An 18,807-nucleotide genomic window follows, 5' to 3' on the forward strand; every position below is an offset into this window, starting at 1 on the left:
GGGGCAAGATTTTCCCATTGGCCGTCATGTCTCGGAGTCTGGGTAAGTTTTGTGGGAGGACGCAGCGGAGGTTTCCTGGTCTTGCCCCCGGTTCAAAGTCCGGGTTGTATACCAAAGGTAGCAGTGGGGATGGGAAGGAGGAGAGGCGTAATTTCCTCGCTTGTGAGTGCCATAAGGTTAGAGTGGCGGCGATGAAGGGTTGTTGGTGCACTGACCGCCTACCAATCGAGGGGTCCAACCACAGAAGGGCCGCGAGGGGCCTGCCTGCGTGATGTGTTTCGATGGCCTTCCAGGGTTTGCTGATTCCCTCCTTTGCCCATTCCAGGGCCTGTTGCATGTGGCATGCTTGGTAATACAGTTTGAGGTCAGGAACTGCCAGGCCACCTGCCGTTTTGGGGAGTGTGAGTTGTGTGTACTTGAGTCTGGGTTTAGTGCCTTTCCAGATAAATTTAATGAGGAGGGTTCGGAGTGCTGAGAAGAAGGTGGTAGGAAGTGAGATTGGTATTGTCTGAAATAGGTACAGTACCCGTGGGAGAATGTTCATTTTGGCGATGGCAACCCTGCCAAGCCAGGAAAAGTGAGGTGTGGCCCATTCTGTCAGATTCTTCCGTATGGTTCCCAGCAGTGGGGTGAAGTTAGTATGGTAAAGTTTGGAGAGGTCGGCCGTGAGCCTCACGCCCAGGTATTTAATAGCGGTGTCTTGCCATTGGAAGGGGAAGTTTCGTCGGATTTGGTCTGCCCTCCCCCTGGGGGAGCCAATGTTGAGGATAGAGGATTTAGCATAATTAATCTTGAGGTTGGCGATTTGGCCGTATGTCTTAAACTCAGCCATGAGGTTTGGGAGGGAGATTTCTGGGTTAGTGATGAAGAAAAGCATATCATCCGCGTATGCTGCGATTTTGTGGTGGTCTGCCCCCACCGTCACCCCCGAGATATCTGGGTTGTCCCTTACTGCTTGCAGGAACGGCTCCAGGGCCAGGATGAATAAGAGTGGCGATAGGGGGCAGCCCTGCCTAGTTCCGTTCCTAACCGGGAATGCATCTGTATAGACCCCGTTTATGCACACCCTGGCCGTGGGGGAAGAGTAAAGAGATTCTATCCACTGGCGCATATGGGTCCCCAGGCCGACGTGTTTCAGTACCGAGAATAGGTAGTCCCACGCCACCCTGTCGAAGGCCTTCTCCGCATCCGTAGAGAGGAGGAGAAGGCTCTCCGGAGTGCGCTGCGCGTGGTGGATCAGAGAAAGGGCCCGGACCGTATTATCCCTGGCTTCCCTGTGGGGGACGAATCCTACTTGGTCGGGAGAGATTAAGTCTGGTATGTGTGGGGTCAACCTCCTAGCTAGTATTTTAGCGAACAGGCGTAGGTCGCAGTTAAGTAGCGATATCGGTCGGTAGCCCGTACACCGTTCGGTATCCCCCCCCTCCTTTGGCAATAGGACAATGTTGGCCGCCAGTGTTTGCTGGGGGATGGCATTTCCCTCTGTTATGGAGTTGAAGGCCGAGACATATTGGGGGGACAGTGTGTCCAGGAAGGTTTTATAGTATTTGAGGGGGAGGCCATCTGGGCCCGGGCTTTTTCCTATCTTTGAGGTTTTGATGGCCATGGCCAGTTCCCCCTCCGTCAGGGGCGCCTCCAGGGCCTCCGCTGCGTCTGGGGAGAGTTTTGTCTTAGTGTATTTAGTGAGGTATGCGTTCATGCGGGTCTTTCCCAGTTTCGGGTCTGCTCGAGGGGCGTGGGGAGGGATCGCGTAAAGGTCCGTGTAGAAACGGGTTACAGCTGTCGCGATTTGGTCTGGCATGTGGTGCAATTGGCCTGTGGCGTCGCGCATTCGTGCAATATATGTCATGGACCGTTTTTTATTCATCATTCTGGCTAGCAACCTGCCGCACTTGTCTCCTTCCATGTGGAAAAGAGATTTAGTGCGCTGGAGGGCTCTAGTGTACGATTGCCGCAGGACCCGTGCTAGTTCTTCACGGGCTGTTGTGAGTTCCTGGAGAAGCGTGTTGTCTAGTGTCCGTTTATGGGCTTGTGTTAGGGTCCCTATCTTGGCGGTTAGTTCTCGGATCGTATGTTCCCGTGCCTTTTTCAGGGCAGAGGAGTGTGAGATAAGGATCCCTCTAATCACACACTTGTGGGCCTCCCATGTCAAGAGGGGGGACGTGTCTTGTGGTAGGTTCTCGGCGAAGTAATTCGTCAGGGCTTGTTGTACGTCTTGGGCCACCTGCGGGTTGGATAGAAGATTTTCGTGGAGCCGCCATGTCGTGGTTTTGGGTTTGTGTAGTGGCGATGTGAGTTGAATCGTGAGTGGTGCGTGGTCGGACCACATTGTCCCCCCTATGGCGGAGTCCCGCAATCTGGGTAGATAGTAATATGGAAGGAAGAAGTAGTCGATGCGTGTGTAACAGTCATTCGGGGTCGAGTAGAAAGTGTAGTCCCTAGCCGTCGGGTGGGTCGCCCTCCAGCAATCTGTAAGTCTGTAATGGTGGAGAAGTGTACGAATTTTGAGCAGTGTGTGGGGGGGTGTCGATGAGTGGCCCCTGGATGCGTCCATCGTCGGGTGTAAGGCGATGTTGAAGTCCCCTCCCAGGACCAGACAGCCTGTCGCAAAGTCGTGGAGGGCCCGGAGTGTGACCCGAAGGAATTTGTCCTGTCGCGTGTTTGGGGCATAGATGTTGGCAAACGTATAGGTTTCGTCCAGGATTTTACCCCTAACAAATACGTATCTGCCCGAGTTATCCGTCATGGTCGCGTCGGTTATGAAGGGTATGGATTTGTGTAGGAGTATTGCTGTGCCCTTAGATTTCCCGTCCGGGTTATTGCTGTAGAAGCCTTGGGTGTATATGTGGTTACAGAGTTTCGGAGCAGAGTCAGTTTTAAAGTGGGTTTCTTGGAAATAGACCACATGGGCTCTGGTTTTTTGGCAGAGGCGTAGTGCGTGTGACCTTTTTTCGGGGGAGTTTAGGCCCTTTGCATTCAGGGATAGGAAGTTAAGTGGGGCCGGTGCGTATTTGGGTGCGGGTGTAGCCATATTGTCAAGTCCCACGAGTGTCTGATACGCCCCGGTCTGTGGGGGCAGGTGAGGGCCCAGGTAGGTAGAGCTCGGTCTGGGGCAGGCAGAGCGGAGCAGGGTGGTGGGTACCCCTGTATGGTGGGGCACAGAGGGGGCCGCCCTAATAATGGAGCAGAGGCACCAGTGTCAGGGGGGTAGAAATCCCTGGCCCGGGGACCGGAGCGGGGGACAGCCTCCCTATACAGATGACACCGACCTCACGGGGCGTGGAAGGCGCCTTATCGACCAGCCAACAGAGGTGGCTGCGGATCGCAGCAAACACTAGCAACTGTAACCCAAACCTGGGAACACTTCTGTCGTGTCCCCGGTGTGAGTCCCCCAGAGTATGGTCAGGTTCCAGCCGGAACTGTGACCTCTCGTTGGTACTTTTGTGTGTCTGCGGGAACTCACCCCCGGGTCCCGACCTTGTCTAGGCTGAAGGGAAGGTGTACGAGCCGACCCAGGGCCGGACCCCCCTTCGACAGCTCATACGCCTGGGATGTTGACAACCCCCCCCCCTCCCCCCAACCCGCTCCCCCATGTGCACCAGTGTAGCCCCGTGGCACCATCCCTCCATCCCCAGAAGCGGTATGGAAAGCCAGTGTCCCCCCTGAGGGTAGCCCGGTCACTGTGTCCCCTTCTGGGTTCCCCCATCTTTTTGGAAGTGGGTTGTATCGTCCTGGGGTCAGCGTGTGCAGGTGTTAATACAATGGTAAATATACAGCTGTACCCTAGAGTAGTATATTCTGACACCTGTGTTGCAAACTAGCCAATAGACATTTTGGACTTGCGTACGTGCCTAATCTGTGGTGTAGATAGTGGACAAGTTTAGTATGTGCAGGGGCATAGACCATGTTATACACAGTACCGTGGACAATTGTAACATGCACAGGAGTGTATGTAGGGTGATTTACGGACCAGGGGGTACTGGTAGCATGTGTAGGCACATATACCCAGTGGTCCGTGCAACGTAGTAAGCCATTCTAGCATAAGCAGGCGTATGCACCGAATGATATAGAAGTAAAGCAATTAGAGATAGTACAGAAGCGAGTCAAAAGAAACCCTATAAATAGGGGGACCAGCTCTTAGCTCCTAAACAAGATATACCATGCAATTGACAATGTTAGCGTGCGCGGGCGTGTGTGCAGGGTTATACACCCACCTAGGAGCATCTGGAGCGTGCGCAGGCGTGTATATAGCGGCCGGTACAATGCAGTAGACAGTTTTGGTATGTGTGGGCGCCTATGCCATGTTACGTGCCCTGCAGTGGGCGGTTGTAGTGTGTGCGGGCGTATGTGCAGTGGTTTGCAGCGTAGAGGGTGATTGTAACCTGTGCGTGCGGGTATATGTGGGATGTACCATGCCGCCAATAACTATAGCATGCGCTAGCACATGTGAGGGTAAATACAATGCAGCGGACAGTTTCAGCATGTACATGCGTGGGTGCCATACGAGACACAGCGCAGTAGGCGCTCCCAGTGGGCCAGTGCCAGCCTTTGTGAGCACTTCCAGGTACCACAGTCCCTTGGGTCACGTCCCCCAACCCACCCCTTCCCAACGGGGTAGCCGGGGCCCTCATGTCCATGGTGACACTTTTGTAAGTGAGGGCTGTAGGTGGAATGTGGCCCAGCCTCTGTTCATGCAGCCCGGCAGGGGGTGCTGCGCTGAGGGGTGTAGGGGCAGAGTGCCATTATGGAGTGTCCAATCCGTGGGTTGGCCAAGTTTGTAATTGGGGATAGTGTCCAAGTCCTGTAGCGGGGCTATTTGTGCCTTATAGAGGGCCAAACCGGTGCAAGGCGGCCAGGCGGGTGCAGCGTGGGGGGAAAGGGGGAAAAGTCATGCCCTCTAACGGGCGGTACCTGTAGGCCTAGTGGCCTCCTGGCGTCCCCCTCGAGTGCGTTGCGGCAGCGCCGGTCTCGGATAGGGGTTTCTTGCTGTGGTATAGATGTCCAATGGGTCAGGCCATCTCATGTTGATGGCGGGCAGTTGGAGCTCCGTGCCCAGTGCTATGTAGTCGCTGTGTGTGCGGACCAGGAATGGGCCTCTTGGCGTGTGGACAAGTAGTCCTGTGGGCATCTGCCATCTGTACCGGATCTGTTGTGCCACCAATACTCTCGTGAGTGGTTTCAGAGCGCGTCGGTAGGTCAGAGTAGCCGGCGATAAATCTGGAAAGAGTTGCAGGTCTTGATTCCGGTAGGTGAGCGTTTGCTGGCCTCGTGCGTGTTTAAGGATAGTCTCCTTTAAGGCAAAATTCGCCAGGCAGCAAATTACATCCCTGGGTGGGCTATCCGGCGGGCCCTTAGGGCGGAGGGCTCTATGAGCTCTTACAAATTCTATAGGTGCCTGGTGGTCACGGCCTAGGATCTCATTAAATATTTCCAGGAGCCAGTCCTGCAACTGCTGGGGGGAGTCCTCAGTCTCAGGGAGGCCGCGCAGCCTTAGGTTATTGCGGCGCCCCCTGTTGTCCAAGTCCTCAATATGCAGGGCCATGCCACGTACCTGTTCAGATGAGGTTTCTGCAGCCTCAGCTAGTGTGGTCTGAGCCTCTCTCAGGCTGTCACAGGCTGCCTCCACGTGGCTCACACGGTCTTGCAGGCCTTGTATGTCAGCCCTCAGTGCCTGGATGTCTTGCCTTATGTTAATTCCCAGCTCCAAGGTGGCCGAGCGGAGGTCTTCTTTGGTGGGCAGAGCTCTTAGGAGGTCCAACCATGGGGGTTTTTCCTGACCTCCCGTGTGCAGGTCGGATGCCGGCGATGAGGGCGCGGAATCTTCCGACGCCATTGAGCTGTCGGCGCCATGCGGCTGCGTCGCGAGGTCCGCGGGGGTCACCAGGAACTGGCGCAGGGACGAGGTGAGCTGCCCCTTCTTCGGCTCTGGGGTCTTCCCGGTCTGTGGGGCCCTGTTAGATCTCCCCATGTCGGCAGCGTAGCAGGTAATCGTGCTGGTAAGTCGGGACCCGGGCGGAGAGGGAAAGTTTAAGCGGCCATGTTCGTCAGCTGCCAAGCCACGCCTCCAGTCGCTTATTTTTAATCTATGTTTGGCCTATCTGTGCTAATGATAGGGAGAACAGGCTATACTCGCTTAACGGCTAGCTTGTTGCGAAACATAAGGTATGAGACTGTTAGAGATTGGTCTCACCTTTTAGTAACATGTGGTTTGTTATACAGCGCATTTTTATGTTTTAGAACATGAAAATAGTAAGATGTAGGCAGTTGCAGAGAAATACAAAGCGTGGGAACTTTGCGATTTGAGATGTGATACACTCTGAGTTATCATTTCTAAGGCAGTATGACATGATAGAGTTACAGGCTTGCTTCGATAGACATATGTGCCCCTGCAAAATATGTGGATGTGCGCTGTCTCAACTATGAGGCAGAGAAGTATATAGGTTGCTTGACTATTTAAAGCGAGTCACAGATGTGGGTTGGTGTTGCTAATGTAACCTGCTGGGTTTGCTTTGCTTAAGGTGTAGAAACAGGTATGTTAGCAGGGAGGTATGCACTATCTCGACAGTAACACTGTCAATAATAACAGGCTGAACAGAACTGACTGTTGGTGTTAGGATATGCTTGACGTCAAGTTTTAGATTACCGCATGCCAGGCTATACGTATATAAAACATTGCTAGCTGGGCTTAGGTTTAGATAGGGCTAGCTAGTAACACAATACGGTTATATGTAGGCAATAGCATTAAAAACTAGGAAACAACAGTTGGGCAATAGTTCAACGGCATAATGAGCTGCCCTCCGGGCGTCTCGAGCCCCTCCGGGCGGTTCATGGAGCCGTGCTGGTAGGTGGAAGTGCATGTATTCTCTATTCATGTGGTGATCGAGGCGTAGGCGTTTGGCGTGTTGTTTTTAGGTACAAACGCGGCAATTCGTGCCGGATCCCAGTTGTGAGTTGGGGAGGCATGGTCTTGGGGTCCCTATTGGGAGTGTGGGTCCTGCGGTAGGCCCAAAGATCGCAGGAGATTCGCTGTGTCTCGAGTGTCGTGGATCTGGAATGTTTTTCCCCCTTGTTGTACGAGGAGCGTTTGGGAGGGTCGCCAGCGGTAAGGTATGTTGTGTCGCTGGAGTAAGGTTGTGAGGGGCCGCAGCGATCTGCGCCAGGCTAGGGTGCCTCCAGATAGGTCAGCGTAAAAGGTCAGGTGCATGTTCTCCAACTGCAGAGGGGTTTTATTGCGGAGGGCAGCGAGGATCGCCGATTTGTCCTTCCCATTCCTGAAGGTAATTATGGTATCTCTTGTGGCCGTGGCTGGGGCCTTGGGGGTTTGGGGAACCGGAAAAAGTCAGTGGGTGTGACGGGTTTAGCTTGGTTGGGGGGTAGTATGGCCGACAACACCCGTTTTATCGTCCGCGGCAACTCCGCCTCTGGTATCTCGTCTGGGATCCCTCTAACCTTAAGATTATGTCTCCTCCTGGAGTCCTCTAGGGCAGCATAGCGCCGTTCATGGAGTAGGTTCTGGCGTTGTAGATCTTGTACAGCAGCCTGTAATGAGGATATGTGCTGTTTGTTATCTTGGGAGGATATCTCCAGTGTCGATATGCGGCCTGTCAGGCCCTGCAGCTCGCCCCTCAGAGCGGTAACGTCCGTGAGGATGTTCTTTTGCAGGTCTGCAAGCAGAGCTTTTGGTACCCCAGTGGTTACCAGGTCAGCATCCATATCAGCCCTTGGTTTGGCAGGATTCACCTTCTGCTTTGGGGCTGGAGCTGGGGGGTAATCGTCCTCTGCGTCCCCAGAGCAGTCATCTGAGTAGAAATCAGAGCAACCTCCGTGGAGAGCCGCCATGTTGGATTCGCCCATGCAGCGTGCTTGCCGCCACATGTCACCAATTGTTAGTCCCGGAGCAGGTTTGTCCGCCGTCTGTCTTTTATTTTTTCGCCCCATGACGCTGGGAGTATTCCCCCGTTTGTGTAGTTGTCTTTGGGGGTGATATGAGTGGCATTTGTGCTGTATTTAAGTGCGTTTCTCACTCGGAGCTGCAGGATTAAGCGTCTGCTTGCCTCGGCAGTCAGGCTCCGCCCCCCCCCCAGAGTCTGGTTTTAATCCATAAAGGGCATAAATCACCTAACATTCCTAAATTGTTTGGAATAACGTGCTTTAAAACATCAGGTATGATGTTGTATCGATCAGGTAGTGGAAGGGTTACGCCCGCTTCACAGTAACAGACAAAACTCCCCGTTTAACGCACCGCAAACAGTCCATTTGCACAACCGGAAACTCCCCATTTGCACAAGGTTTGATACCAAGCTAGCCATGTCCCGTTCTTTGTCCTCACTGATGTCATTAAAGGTATCTTCCTCCACCCAGCCACGTACAACACCAAGGGTCCCCGAAAGGTGACAACAAGCCCCCTGTATTTTTTTAAATGTACACTACTGTTACACCAGATATGAGTTGCACTGGTGTGACACTGTGCCCTGGCAGGCCCTGAAACGCACACGTGTGAAGGAAACTGACTGCTATTATTTCACAGTCAAATTTCTAGTTTTTTTTTTTAATGTACACTACTGTTACACCAGATATGAGTTGCACTGGTGTGACACTGTGCCCTGGCAGGCCCTGAAACGCACACGTGTGAAGGAAACTGACTGCTATTATATTACAGTCAAAAAAAAATTTATTTTTTAAATGCAAGCTATTGTGACACCAGATATGAGTGGTGGCACTGGGACCACCTTAAAAATATTGGATATCGCTAAAAATCATGATCACTATATACTTTCTCTACAAACCTCTAAAACGAACCAAACTACTCATCTATCCACTATACCACTTTATCCCACCTAGAACTAGTGCGAGTTAAAATACTTGACTCTTACTTACCCACACTCAGTCATGCCACACACATTTCACCACTACTCTCACTGAATCCCTCTGACTACGGCTAAATTCATCTTCTACATCAGAACACTACTCCTAAGATTGGGTTGTATCCATGTCTCGAGTCTTTCATTTAGAATAGGGGCAGCTTCGGTCTCCTTCAACACTGACACTCCAGTCCATATTATTAAAAGATTGGGCAGATGGAAATCCTCAGTCTACAACCGATATATTCCTCATCCCGAGAAAGAAATGAGGAAAGCTTTTAAAAGTTTGGCTTTGTAAATTTGATGCAATAAGTGTGATTTTCTTTAATACCTTTTCACCCTCTTTGCATGAATCCGATTTACATATATTACTAATATGTTTCTGAACATATATATTATATTATTCACTCACTCACTCTCTGGGCCGGCCTAAGACATCATGCTGCCTAGGTCCAACGATAAATGACTATGGGGTATAATGTATAATAAACACAGGTTACTGGCTATGGGGGGGATAATGTATAATAAACACAGGTTACTGGCTATAGGGAGGATAATGTATAATAAACGCAGGTTACTGGCTATTGGGGGATCATTTATAATAAACACAGGTTACTGGCTATGGGAGGGATAATGTATAATAAACACAGGTTACTGGCTATGGGGGGATAATGTATAATAAACACAGGTTACTGGCTATGTGGGGATAATGTATAATAAACACAGGTTACTGGCTATGTGGGGATAATATAATAAACACAGGTTACTGGCTATGGGAGGGATAATGTATAATAAACACAGGTTACTGGCTATGGGGGGATAATGTATAATAAACACAGGTTACTTACTATGGGGGGTAATGTATAATAAACACAGGTTACTGGCTATGGAGGGATAATGTATAATAAACACAGGTTACTGGCTATGTGAGGATAATGTATAATAAACACAGGTTACTGGGTATGGAGGATAATGTATAATAAACACAAACACACAAAAAACAAAAAAATAAATAATAATACAAAAAAGAAATGAATGCAGCTTCAGAATTAATCTAAATTGTATGCTGTCTAGGAGGTGAGAGGGTCTGGGAGGGAGGGTCTGCTGCTGATTGGCTGGAATGTGTCTGCTGACTGTGAGGTACAGGGTCAAAGTTTACTCAATAATGACGAATAGGGGCGGACCGAACATCGCATATGTTCGCCGTCTGTGGCGAATGCGAACACGCTATGTTCGCCAGGAACTATTCGCCAGCAAACCGTTCGGGACATCGCTACTCTTTAATATGTCTGTGGGGAACTAGTACTAACTAATGCACAAGACCACCACTGTCATTATAACCTCCCACAGATCACTGTAGTGATTATGGTGTCAGAAAAAAAAAAAACCTCAAACCAAAACATTGCAAAATTATGAAATGAATAAAATGTATTGTTCAGCAGCTGTTTTGTTTTAATCCTCTTCCCACGGTTCCTAGTGTAGTCCTCTTCCATATACAATCCATCATTCTTCTTTTATTCCAGGTGTTCCCAACCTGTGGTATGCATAACCCCAGGGGTACAATCCCGTGCCCCTGAGTGTATGCAAAAAAGAATTGGTAATGGCGCGGTGCAGCGGGCTGGCAACCGCAGGGTGAAGGTCCATCAGGTGGCTCATGCACTTAGGGTCACCCATGATGGGCCCGGTCGTGTGTTGCAGCCTTTTAACTGCACAACCAGACCCCTTCTAATCTGCCCAGGGTGTTGGGAGGAAGTGGCAGCTGGTCACTTCCTCCAAACTAAAACTAACTCTGCAGCACGTGAGGGGTTGGACGCGAGCCATGAGGGGGAACAGACCTGAAAAGGACCTGTTTTGGTTGTCTGTATGTATGTCAGTCTGTGTATCTGTGTGCGTATCTGAGTATGTGTCAGTGTGTGTATCTGCATGTGTGTTTTGGTTGTCTGTATGTATATCAGTCTGTGTATCTGTGTGCGTATCTGTGTATGTGTCAGTGTGTGTATCTGCATGTGTGTCAGTATGTGTATCATCTTGTCTGTGCAACTGTATGTGTGTCAGTGTTTCTATGTGTGTGCACAGTGTGTCTATCTTCACTGTGAGAAGGGGGGAGATCCTAGGGCAGAAGAGAAGCAGGGAGAGCCTGGGCAGAGGAGAAGAAGGAGGAGCCTGGGGCAGAGGAGAAGCAGAAAGATTCAGGCAGAGAAAGACATTACAAATTGAAATAACAGCAACTATATTATTGACAAACAAAAAAGGGGTACAATTTATGGAAATGGGCTGCCACGGGGTACTCATGTGAATGCGAATGAGGATGCAAATGGCTGGTCTTACACTACTGGCCTTAGTAGTTGAGTAATTGAGGTAGTGTGGAATATAGTTCTAGAATGGATGTGGTTTGTTATACTAACTTTTAACTTTGGTGAGTTAAAGAATTTTAGTGTTCTATTGTTTATGTGTGTGTGTGTGTGTTTTTTTTTTTTAATCATAAGAAAGAAAGGGAAAAAGAAAGAAAAGGGAAAAAGTGATATTAGCAAATAAATAGTAAATAGAAAAGTAACCACAAATGGTAAAGGGGGGTGAGTGAGTGAGCAATTGGCGACCCACTCACCTGTTTCATCCCCAGGGCAGAGTATCCAAACTCCATCCATTGGGGGAGAAAGGGAAGGGAATTTTCTTATTTTTAGTGGAGTGAAGGTGGGGGGCAGAATAGATAGAGAGGTAGATAGAGAGAGAGAAAATAAAATAACTGTTTTTATTTCTCACTAACACTACTACGTGATATCCAGCATATCACTGAAAGAATATTTAAAATGTTGAGAAACCCTAAGCTCAATTACAGTCAAATGGGCAGACTAAACTTAAGAAAGGCAATCTGCTCCATGAGATGAGGTGACATTTGTGAGCGCTGTGGATTCAGTATATTACCGGCTACCGAAAACACAGGCTCACTTGGGACAGTGGTTGATGGACATGATAGCAGCTCCTGCGCAACCAATGAGTGCAGGCCACACACTCTTCTTCATATCCCAATAGATAAGAGGGTCGACATTAGGGGGCAAAGAAGGTACAGAGAGGCAGAGGCATAACTAGAAACCACGGGGCCCCGGTGCAAAAACTGCCCTGGGGCCCCTCCATACATCTACTCCCCGCCACCCCTCCATACATTTACCCTCCCTCTCCCATACATTGCCCCCCCACACATGCAGACAAACAGATACACATGCAGACACACACACACACATATATACAGAGACACACACATACAGGCACACACAAACAGACAGACAGACAGACACACATACAAACACACAGACACACAGATATAGACACATACATACAAACACACACACAGACACAGACATACACACAAAAACATATATAGAGACACACATATCGACACACAATACCGACACACACCATCATTGAAAGTCATGTTTCAGCGTTTGAAAGTCATGTTTCAGTGTTTGCAGATGACACAAAACTCTGTAAAATAATACAATGTGAGCAAGATATTACTTTGCTGCAGAGGGATTTAGATAGACTGCGGGACTGGGCACTCAAATGGCAGATGAAATTTAATGTTGAAAAATGCAAAGTTATGCACATCGGCGTAAAGAATACACAAGCAACGTATACCCTTAATGGAAGTGAATTAGGGATAACAACACATGAAAAGGACTTGGGAAATGTTATAGACAACAAACCATGCAACAATGTGCAATGTCAATCAACAGTGGCCAAGGCCAGTAAGGTATTGTCATGCATGAAAAAGGGCATTCATTCTCGGGACAAGAATATCATTTTGCCTCTTTATAAATCACTGGTAAGACCACATATTGAATATGCTGTGCAATTTTGGGCACCTGTTCTAAAGAAGGATAGTATGGCACTAGAAAAAGTGCAGAGGTGGGCTACAAAATTAATAAAAGGAATGGAACATATCAGCTATGAAGAAAGGTTAACAAATTTAAACCTATTTAGTTTAGAAAAATGTCGCCTGAGAGGGGATATGATAACATTATACAAATATATTCGGGGCCAATACAAACCATTGTGTGGAAATCTATTCACAAACCGGACTTTACATGGGACACAAGGTCATGTGTTTAGACTGGAAGAAAGAAGATTTTGTCTAAGGCTAAGGAAAGGTTTTTTTACTGTCAGAACAATAAGGATGTGGAATTCTCTGCCTGAAGAAGTGGTTTTATCAGAGTCCATACAGATATTCAAACAGCTACTAGATGCATACTTGCAAAAACAGAATATTCAAGGATATAATATTTCAATGTAGGGTAATAACTGCTTGATCCAAGGATAAATCTGACTACCATTCAGGGGTCAAGAAGGAATTTTTATCCTAGCTTGTTGCAAAATTGTGCTTCAAACTGTTTTTTTTTGCCTTCTTTTGGATCAACAGCAAAAAACATATGTAAGGAAGGCTGAACTTGATTGGACGCAGGTCTCGTTTCAGCTATGTAACTATGTTACTATGTAACTATCAGACACACATACAGACACACAATCAGACACACAAGAATGCAATCCAGTCGCTCAGTCTGGTGAGAGTCAGAGTTCCCAGAGGGCAAATTATTTAAATTACACATTAGGTGTGCTGCGGCCCACTGGGAAATTCCCCGGTATCCCGGTGGGCCAGTCCGGCCCTGCCTGCTGCTAAACTCTGTGCCAAACTTGCTCCGTTTGGCACCTCACAGGGTGCTACTTATGGTAGAGTAATAAGCAAAACACACTTCTTCTTACTTATTGGACTACTCCTACTACTAGTTGTGTTTTTAGTAGTAGTAGTAGTACTAGCCATAGTGCACACCCTAAACGGCCCTGCTGGTTTCCCTTTACCACAGAAAAGACTGGCGGTGCTGGGCCTTCCTGCACTACTGCTTGCTATTGGTCCCTTTCCTTGACTAGGATCTTGCACCAATGGGCCTGAAATTCGAGACAAAGACCTTGGACTCCTAGGCGATGAGTCTGACATAGCGGCACTACCTGACCACCTAAGCTGCGTACTCAACACATAGGCTGCGTACTCAAACTACCACTACTTGTGGAGGTGGTATTGGTGGGGGTGGCTGACTGACCCTCCCTCACTTTACTAGTGGATGAAAGTCTAGGAGGATCCATTTATAATTTTTAAATAGTAAGGAAAGAAAAGAAATTTAAGAAAATAAGGAGATCATGTAATGGAAAAAGTAAAGTGTGTAGTGTTTTGAAACTAAAATTTATATTTTTATAAATTGAAAACATATTTAAAGTTTTGAACTAAACTGATATATAGATCAACACAGTTTAAAAAAAATGTTTTTAAAAATAGAGACTAGTACTGAGGCAGATTTCTTCACTTCAGTGCTTTCTGAGAGACTATGCAAATTTACAACCCACTTGATGTAACAAATGGGTTTATGTTATGTGTTTTGTCTCAGAATATTCAATACAATATGTACAATTAGATTTTATTTACCGTATATACTAGAGTATAAGTCGACCCGAATATAAGTCGAGACCCCTAATTTTACCCCAAAAAACTGGGAAAACGTATTGACTCGAGTATAAGACCAGGGTGGGAAATGCAGCAGCTACTGGTAACTTTCTAAATAAAATTATATCAAAAAAAAATAATTTTAATTGAATTTTTATTTACAGTCTGTGTATATAATGAATGCATTATATATAATGAATGCAGTGTGTGTATGAATGCAGTGTGTGTGTATGAGTGCAGTGTGTGTATGAGTGCAGTGTGTGTGTGTGTATGTGATGCAGAGCCTTGGTGGGGGGTGGGCATTTTTTTAAAAAAAAATTATTATTATTATTATTTTAATTTTAAAAAAAATTTTTGTTATATTAATATTTTATTTTTATTTTATTTATTTATTTTTTGCCCCCTTTCCCTGCTTAATACTGGTGGTCCAGTGGTGTGCACTGTGTAGGAGGGGGCTGGCAGGAAGGGATTACTTACCTTTCCTACAGCTCCTGTCAGCTCCCTTCTCTCTCCTCCGGTCCGGTGCGCTCCACTGCAAGTCTCGCGGTGTGAGTGCCGCGCGGAGCATTGTCACGGTAATCCGTGGCAACGCTCTGACCCCACGGCTCTCGCGAGACGCAGTGGGAGCTGACCGGACCGGAGGAGAGAGAAGGGAGCTGACAGGAGCTGCAGGAAAGGTAAGTTACAGCTCTCTGCCAGCCCCCAACAGGACCGCCGGGCTTGTAATGAGCCCGGCAGTCCTTGTCTGTATTATGGCAATGTAAGTTGCCATAATACAGACATTAACTTGAGTATAAGTCGAGTGGGGGTTTTTCAGCACAAAAAATTTGCTGAAAAACTCGACTTATACTTGAGTATATACGGTAAGTATATTAGTTGTATATTCCTCAAGGGATCTTTTTGTGTCCATTGGATTTTATATCCTTTGGTCGTTTACGTATTTCTCTATTCAAGTAACTTTAAGGGTTAGCCCCTTCTAGGTTCCCTTATACACACCAACAGTCCCTTTTTGGGATACTTTCTTTCTTCTACTTGGCATTTTACTCTTTAGATACTCTTTAGATAAACCAGTTTACCACAAAGTGGAGAGAGGCGTTTATTACTACTACGTTTCTTGAATTTTCGGCAACCATTTGGTCATGAACACCCCGAATTAGCACTTGCCTTTAAATGCCGTAACTCTACTCCCATCTTTATTGTCTGCACATTCCTCTCTGCTATACGACATATCACAGTAATTTAACACAATAATCTCAGTAAATTAATGTATGTGCCATATTGTAATCTGCATGTCTGAGAGAACTAAAGAAACACCTGGGGCTAAAACAGATTTCAGATTCTCTGTTACTTTATAAATAACATGGAGTTTTTTTAATAAAGATGTTTTTTAAAAACGGATCTTGTGCTAAAATAGACCAATTTTTTTATGGCTTTTTAAATTAAATGAGCCTTACTGTTATATTTTGTTACAAAAGCCATATTGAAATCTTTATTCCATTTTTATCTTTCTTTAAAAAAAATCTTTCTATCTACCTGTCTCTGGGATTCCTCTAAAAGGTTAATGGGATAATGTCTTTTTTAAAACGTGTACTTGATCTTCAAAATAATTTTCTTCAGTACAATTCCTTAAAATTCTCATGTGTTGACCTTTAGGAATATTCTTAAGCCAATTTAAGTGGTGAAAGCTTGAAAATTCAATGCAACTGATTCCATCAGTGGGCTTAAAATAAAATCTCTCTGTTTCTTGGATGTCTGCTGTAAACTTAAATCCATATATTTTAATGTTAATATATTCTGAAAAGTTTTCTAAAACTGTCATTTCACCTTCCTAATTTATAGCATCACTATTATCTTGTGAGTTCTATATAGTCATCCTGCGTGTCTTGATATTTTTTATTTTAATTCTTTATTTTTGACGTGCAAATACATGTTACAAGCAGGCGAGAGGTGCCCCAATAGCAGTCCTCAGGCTTTTCCACGTGGAACATGTGGGGTACAAGAATATCAAGCACATTTTTTGTTATTTTGTTATCAGGTGTAAACAGTTGGATTTAAACATAGAGTGAAGGTATATGAACGTTAGATCGTTGCGAAAGCCATGCTAACTGTCATTTCACCTTCCTAATTTATAGCATCACTATTATCTTGTGAGTTCTATATAGTCATCCTGCGTGTCTTGATATTTTTTATTTTAATTCTTTATTTTTGACGTGCAAATACATGTTACAAGCAGGCGAGAGGTGCCCCAATAGCAGTCCTCAGGCTTTTCCACGTGGAACATGTGGGGTACAAGAATATCAAGCACATTTTTTGTTATTTTGTTATCAGGTGTAAACAGTTGGATTTAAACATAGAGTGAAGGTATATGAACGTTAGATCGTTGCGAAAGCCATGCTAGAAGCCATCTAATTAGTGCCTTGATGTGTCGGTAGTTTTACAAAAAGCCTTTCACTTTAGTAGTAACAACATATTGGTCTAATCACAATGCTGTATAAACATATTCGGTGGCATTAGATATTACTGCACCCTCCAAACACCTATGCAAAAGGTGACACTGGTAGGCATCAATGCAGATATATTCAAGTTATCTGGCGGTGTGCAGTTCGTTGCTTACATTTTGATAAAACAGGCTCATAGGACAGGCTAAATGGACAGAGAAATGCTAATAAAAGAATATGAAATGTTATACGGTATGTTTGACATTGGCATTTCGTTATAAAACATGCTAGGAATACAATTCAATTATGCTTAATAGTAGTTTGCCATGCTTAAGTAAGGAATGGCGATGCAGGTAATCTAGACGTATACCAAGGAGAGAGAGTGTGATTCTTAAGAGGAGGGACAGCAGGACATGGAAAATAAAGGCAAAAGGCATAAACTAAATAGATGCAATTTTCCGCTGCGCTTTCTGGATTAATTGTCTGCTGGTTTATCGCTCTGTATCATGCCATTGCTCGTGAGTCGTAGTTCCCAGACCTCTGCACTTCTCTGTGCGATCTGTGTTTTAAGTGTCCAGCTGGGCAAGTAGCTGACAGGGGGCGCGCCTGGGGAGGACAGTCCCTGGATGAAGCGGTGAAAGCATGCTTGTGTGGGTGTGTGACAGCAGGCTGCAGGTGAAGCCCTAAACGAGCTGTGGAAGCCTCCGCGAGCAGGATCGCTATGTGCTGGGCTCCAGTGTGGTCTCACCATAGTAATCGCGCTGTCTGTCGTGTTCCTGGGCAGTTAATGTAGTTGGGCTTGTGGGATCCCCCATTCTCGTGGCTCACCTGCCTCTGACCCGATGTTGTGAGCGGAGGTGTGATGGGAGGACTGGCCCGGTGTATTCCACCCTGCCAGCTTTGGACTTTGCTTGAGCAGGCCACTTGTGTCCTCGGCTCCGGTTGCACTGCTGGAAGATGCTTGGGCTCAGGGCTGCGGTTCGGGGAACGTCCTCCAGGGGATCAAGGCCCAGGAAGGCTGCTGTGGAGGCCCGGTCCATGACCCGGGTGTGTAAGCCGGGCCAGCCAGGAGTTTGCTGGTGGTTTGGGTACTTGCGCCCATTGAGGCCTTCAGGCCTCTAGTGCTCTTTCTTGCAGAAGTTCCTGGCATTATACCTGATAGAAGGAAGACACCTGTCTTGATGCAAGTGGAGCTTATCAAACCCAGAGCCAGCGGTGATAGGGCTCTGGTACACGATTACGAGCCTCTGAAGAAGTGACACCATTCAGTCACGAAACGCGTAAGGCAATTTACGGCACTAGCCGCAATTTCACCGAGATCCAGTGGAACGCAGATCGAGACTAAGTGAGACGCACGCGAAGACTTTGACAACTAACTTCCCGGCTTTTCTTTTTACTGCTACCTCTTGACCGGCCAGAGGTTTAGTGAGTAACCGCTTAACCTGGACTCTGCTTATTCCAAAGGACTTTGTAAATATATCCATTTTACTTTTTGATTTTTTCATACTATTTATTACGTTTTCATTTTTTACTATTGATGATGCTGTGCAAATAAATTTAATATATATTTTTTATTCAAAAGATGGGTGTTTGCTGTTTTTACCAAGCACTAGAGGATATTCATTTTTTATCACTCTAGATCTATGCCAGTGACCTAGTGTGTGATCAGAAGCCCTTGTTGCATGACATATGATTGCATTTTTGTGTTTGTCTGGTATCATACAGATATATTATTACAGATAGTGATACAGTGTAGCTGGGACGCATTTATATTTCGTTACTGGCAGTCTGTATCCACTGTTACATTTATTTATACCGATTTTATCTCACCTTTCAACTGATTTTTTGTCCACTTGGCACCTTTATATTTTAAGGATCTTTAGCTATTTTTTTTGGACCTATCTACTAATTACAGAGACTACAATCTTTAAATTGGGAGACGTTTAGATATTTTATATTCACCAGTGTGTTTTTTACGTATTGGATACATTCTGGGCTAGTACTGCTGTTTTTCTCTCTA

Source organism: Pelobates fuscus, chromosome 1, assembly GCF_036172605.1.
Source record: "Pelobates fuscus isolate aPelFus1 chromosome 1, aPelFus1.pri, whole genome shotgun sequence".
Classification (NCBI taxonomy): domain Eukaryota; kingdom Metazoa; phylum Chordata; class Amphibia; order Anura; family Pelobatidae; genus Pelobates; species Pelobates fuscus.